The following is a 6,000-nucleotide window of genomic DNA, read 5'->3' on the forward strand; positions in this document are numbered from 1 at the left end:
TATTCAACCCATCTCAAACTTTTTTTTTAACCTGAGATAGAATTTCAAGTCCTAAAAGATAAACATTTATATATTAAAAAAGCCAATTTGCACTTATGTCTACCAAACCTTCTGCGACAGTGTCATTTATTTGTATTTCTAATTTTTGGTCTTTGCTCATTTAAAGAATTTTGCAATAATATTTTCCTGAATCTTTTGTTATCTTGAAAGCGAAAGTGTAAGTCAAAAACAATCCCACACCAGTTTAGAATTATGATTAATAGAATGGTTATTTATTTAAAGAGGAAAAAACTTACAGATCTCCCTCCCAGACAACAGCCCTCTGCACAATCAGGAAGGGAGTCTAGTCGCCAGAAGCGGAGCAGGAAGTAAGAGAGAGCAAGAAGGGAAGTGGCTGCATTTTTAAAGGGAGAGAGACCACGCCCCAATGTGCTGGTATCTCAGTGGTTATTGCGTGGAGGAGCAGAAGGACCTCCTGCAACACCTCCCCCTTTTGTTTAAGTAGGAGAGTTCTAAACCTACTACGAAATTATATAAAATAAGTACAAATATCCTATTCTAACTAGCTTAGGTATTATATAATAAATAGCTGGGCCAAGTCATGAGTAGAAAGTAACTACATTGATATAGTCTTCAACCCCATAGAAGATCTGAGAAGGGAAATGATGTTACCTGAGTAATAAGGAAGTGTAATCAAAGAACTTCCAAAACATGCAACAAATCACAGAGACAACTAGCTACCTGGACAATAACCCAAAGTCACGTTTGCAGCATTGAAGCAACCAACTTTGGCTAAGGCGTAACATAACTGACATACCATTTTCAAAGGCAAGCAACTTTTCAAAACTATCTTACCCTGTCTTGGCAGGATATGACAGTCCTGCTTTATCCATTGATGCATGCTCTGTATCTCTGTCAGTGGTTGAGGTATGGGCATTTCTTTGCCCAAAGGCCAGTTCTGCCAAAAAGAAACCCTCCAGGTGGAGTGTCTTTGGTGCTCAACATTCTCTCTGGAATAGAGCAGTGTTTGCCAGGAGCAATTGTGTCTCACTACCACAAAACTCTGAGTTAGATTAAAGGCCATTTTCTACAGCTCTTTGAAAAGGTTGAAGATTTTCTATCTATACTGAATATAATCTCTATGAATCTAAAGAACTTGATTAGTCTAATTATAAATGACAAACTTAGAATACTATTGATCTATATAATTCTCAATACCTATCTAACTTAAGGACTAAGACAATAAACGACTGTGAAACAAATAAGGACAGTGACCTCCAAATATAAACAATGTACAAATATACATTGCAGTATGGTAAATATATATCAATACACAAACAATATATAAGTATCTTAATCAGAGGTAGAAATGTACACTGCAATATGGTAAATATATACAATATATATATCAATACAATATATGTNAATAGTCAATATAATTTAACTTTGTATCAATATACAAGAATCAATACCAATATATTTGTCTAAAAACAGTAACTCACAATTTTAAATCTATTATCCCATCTTTTTTTTTTTCCAAAATGATCCCTGAGTTAATTAAAATTCCTCCCCCAACCCTCAACCGTATACTAATTATAATAAACCCCTAAGTGATGTCCCTAAACCCAAGGGCAAACATTACTGGGAGAGGGGAAGTCATCCTCTAGAACTACTTCTCAGCTTAACTTTTATAATTAATTCAGAGACATTTTTCACATGAGTTTTAAACTTTTTTACTTGGTGTATTACGTATAAATATCCACTCTAAAATAATATCTTCCCATCTGCATTAGAATCCCTGTAGGAGAAATTTTGTTAGGCAATATGACTGGGATTCAGCTAAGATTTGGGTTCACCCTATCCACATGTGCCTCCTGTAATTTTTCCTCAATCATTGTCAGTTCCTTTTCTGCTTCAGCTGTCAGTTTTCTTGGACTATTCAAATCTCTATCACCATCTAAGGTTTTGTTTCAATGAACTACTAGATCAGGTGTTATCCCAACAGCTGGTTGTAGACTGGAAATGTCTCCTAACAATTTTTGGAAGTCATTAATAGTCTTTAACCAGTCTCTCCTAATTTGTGCCTTTTGTGTTTTAATTTTCTCTAACCCTATTCTGTAACCTAGGTAATTAATAGAATTTCCTCTTTGAATCTTTTCAGAGGCAATTTGTAATCCTCTCCTAGGCAAGACTTTCTTTACTTCTTCAAACATCCTTTCTAAAATATCTTTATTTGAATCAGATAACAAGATGTCATCCATGTAATGATAAATTATGGACTTGGGGAATTGTTTACAAATTATTTCCAATTGTTCACTTACAAAATATTTGCACAATGTAGGACTATTGAGCATACCCTGTGGGAGGACAATCCATTGATATCTCCTATTAGGCTGAGAATTATTATAAGTAGGCACTATGAAGGAAAAATTTTCTTCTTCCTTTTCTCATAATGGTGTAGTGAAAAAACAATCTTTCAAATCAAGAACTATAAGAAGTCATTGTTTTTGGTAATAGAGAAAGCAAAGGAATTCCAGATTTTAGTGGGCCCATAGGTTGAATTACCTTGTTGACAGCTCTTAATCTGTCACCATTCTCCATTTGCCAGATTTCTTTTTTATAACAATCACAGAATTCCAAGGGCTGGTTGATTCTTCAATATGATGAGCATCTAGTTGCTCTTGCACCAGCTGTTCCAATGCCTGTAATTTATCTTCAGCTAAAGGCTACTGTTTAATCCAGATTGGCTTCTCAGTTAGCCATTATAAAGATAGGGCTGTTGGTACCTCTAAGGTTTGGTATTTTCTGTATGTTCTTGTACAACTTGAATGGCTGGTGAATTTTTCCCATAATACCTCATCATATTCTTCCCAGAATTATGAGTTCCTGGAACTACCGGAATGTTAATCTGGGTATTCCATTGCTGTAGCAGGTCATGGCCCCATAAATTTATTGCAATATTTTCTATATATAGCCTTAGTCTTCCTACCTGCCTTTCAGGCCCTATGCATTCAACCCATTTTGTGCTTTGTTTTATACGAGATAGGGTTCCAATTCCCAGGAACTGAACATCTACCTCTTGAAGAGGCCAAATCAGATGCCGAGATTCTGGAGTAATGATACTTACATCCGCACCTGTGTCTAATAAGCCTTCAATAAAAGTGCCATTTATACAGACTCTTAGCTTTGGTCTTTGATCGTTAATAGAAGTTGCCAAAATATACGTTTACTCTGTCCTATTGATTTTTGTTTTTTGACTCATCCTCCATGCATAATTCATCATTTAGACCAGCATTACTTTTTACAGCAGAAATTGGAGCTTGTAATTTTCTTGGTGAGGCACGTTCTCCACTGTGACTGGGAATGACTGGGCCACTGTTGGCTTAGGGGCCTGCGAGAGGCCCCTCAAGGAGTTTCCCCACGGTATTGGGTTGCCTTTTCTGTCTGTTGTTGACCTGCATTTATTGGACCAATGTCAACCTTTACCGCATCTCCTACATATACCTGAAGGCTGAGGTCTCCTATTTTTGTCATTCCCAGAGGAGATATTATTCCTAGAAATTCTTTGCCTGAAATTCCGTTTCAGATATACTAATTTACCACAATGAAAACACCTGGCAATTTGATGTCTCCTCATTACTTTGGAAATCGCTTCTCCTACCCAAGATTCATCATTATAGCTAAACATCTCAACATTCATCATATGCTGAATCCATTCATCCATAGGTGCTGATCTAGACTTTAAAGGCCCAATTATCTTTTTGCATTCCACGTTTGTATTCTCAAAAGCTAGAGATTCAAGAAGTATTCGTCTAGCTTCTGGTTCTGTTACCCCTATGTCCAGAGCCTTAATTAATCTTTGCAAAAAGTCAATAAAGGGTTCTCTCTGTCCCTGCCTAATTCTGGTATATGATTCAACCCTTTTTGCTGGATCTTGTATCCTATTCCAAGCATTTAAAGCTGCTTGGTGACATAGACACAGTACTTCATCATCATAAAGAGCTTGGACCTGTGGATCAGCATATTCTCCTGCACTAAGAATTTGATCTTGGGACACCTCCACAACTTTTGCTCTTCCTTCCTGTTCCATATGCTTGGATTCTTCTCTGAAATCGATTCCAAATATCAAGGAAGGTCCCTTATCTAAAACTGCAGACACTAACTGATGGAAATCATGGTGGGTAGCTCTAGCATTAGAAGCCCAAGTCCTTATCATTTTCTTAACATATGCAGAGTGCAAGCCAATATTAACAATATCTTGCTTAATTTCTTTTAGATCATTCATTGCTATTGGTGTCCATCTAGCTTCTCTGACTCCCTTGGAGTATTTAGAAGTTGACGCTTTGTCAGAATAAATTACAGGGTATGGCACTAAAACCCTGGGTAAGTCAGTTCTAATAGCTGGTGGTGGCATTGTATCCTGCCCTTGTGCCTTCTTACTCTGTTCACCAGCTCCAATAATTTCTTCAACCATTTCAAGTCTTTATTATTGTCTCTTGAATCCTGAATCTCCTGACCTGCATGAGTTTCTAGTAAAGATTGTATGGTTCTTAGGAGTGCCGTATTCTTCCTAAATGATAGAATATTCAAAAGAATACTGAAACCTAGTTACCAGTAAATTATGTTATCCTCATAGTCATATAAACTTTGCATGATATAACCCATTGTATTAGTAAACAAAAGAGTAAAATTTGTGTTGGAAACGAAAACTGCCATATTACCTATTATCCAGCAGATGGCGCTGTTGCCAAGTCACGACGAAAACGGGGTCCTGTTTTAGGGTCTGCCTAGTATTTCTTAAAAACTGGGAAATGCAAGTTGCTCAACAAAGTAAATGTAATTAAATCAATTCCATACATGGAAACATAAACCCAGAATCCAGGAGCAGAGAAGAGTAACCTGGAAGCCATGTATGCCTCCATGTGCCAGAGTCACCCCAAGGGGATGCAGCTTTCGGTACCCGACAACTGGGTGCTCTGTTTCGTGCTGCTTAAGAGCTGTGCTTGCAAGGGAGATTTGAAAACGAATCAGAAAAGAGCAAACCATGTGGGCAGAGACTACGTGGGCCTCTGGTTTTAAATCCACATGGGGATGCAAACCATAGTGTACATGAGGACTTGAAGTCAATCTGAGGTGTCTAAAGGGAAAATATAAAGAAATGCAGCAAGAAGAGCCACGGCATGATAATTTATATTAAACTGCTGGCTCCACGCACAAGGCACAGGCCGCAAGGCACAGGCCATGGCTGAAAGAGGGAGGGCCCACGCCAAGCTGAACTGGAGGCAGGCAGCCAAAAGTGGGAAGGAGGGGTCCTAAAACCAAATGTTGGGCCCTAGATGAAGGCAAAGGTGTAAGTTAAAAACAATCCCACACCAGTTTAGAATTATGATTAATAGAATGGTTATTTATTTAAAGGGGAAAAAACTTACAGATCATCGTCCCAGACAACAGCTCTCTGCACAATCAGGAAGGGAGTCTAGTCGCTGGAAGCAGAGCAGGAAGTAAGAGAGCAAGAAGGGAAGTGGCTGCTTTTTTAAAGGGAGGGAGACCATGCCCCAATGGGCTGGTATCTCAGCGACTATTGGCTGGAGGAGTGGAAGGACTTCCCACAACATTATCTCTTGTATAGTTATTCTGTTATCTAAAGCATTATGGGTCATTACAATAGGCATTAGGTTGTAGTTGCTCTGGGTAGGAGATTCCTCCATGATTATTACAGGAAACAATTGATCCAGATTTAATAGAGGGCCTGAAATAGGTTCCTCAAGAATTTTTCTGACAGAAACCATTTACTTTCTTTTTTCTTTCTTTTATTTATTTATTTATTAAAGATTTCTGTCTCTTCCCCACCGCTGCCTCCCCTTTCCCTCCCCCTCCCCCAATCAAGTCCCCCTCCCTCGTCAGCCCAAAGAGCAATCAGGGTTCCCTGCCCTGCCTGTGAGAAGTCCAAGGACCACCCACCTCCATCCAGGTCTAGTAAGGTTAGCATCCACGAAACTG

General features: G+C 38.5%; 1 long non-coding RNA gene across 1 annotated transcript in view; it reads left to right on the plus strand.

Moving 5' to 3' along the window:
- The first annotated feature begins 886 nt into the window (after positions 1 to 886).
- Positions 887 to 6,000, plus strand: part of LOC126495443 (uncharacterized) — an 84,776-nt gene continuing 79,662 nt past the window's right edge. Inside the window, exon 1 of the long non-coding RNA XR_007590143.1 lies at positions 887 to 927. This is a non-coding gene — a long non-coding RNA (uncharacterized lncRNA). The remainder of the gene's footprint in view (positions 928 to 6,000) is intronic.

Source organism: Alexandromys fortis, unplaced genomic scaffold (genome assembly GCF_014885135.2).
Source record: "Alexandromys fortis isolate MF-2015 unplaced genomic scaffold, M_Fortis_MF-2015_v1.1 scaffold_286, whole genome shotgun sequence".
In the NCBI taxonomy this organism is placed as follows: Eukaryota; Metazoa; Chordata; class Mammalia; order Rodentia; family Cricetidae; genus Alexandromys; species Alexandromys fortis.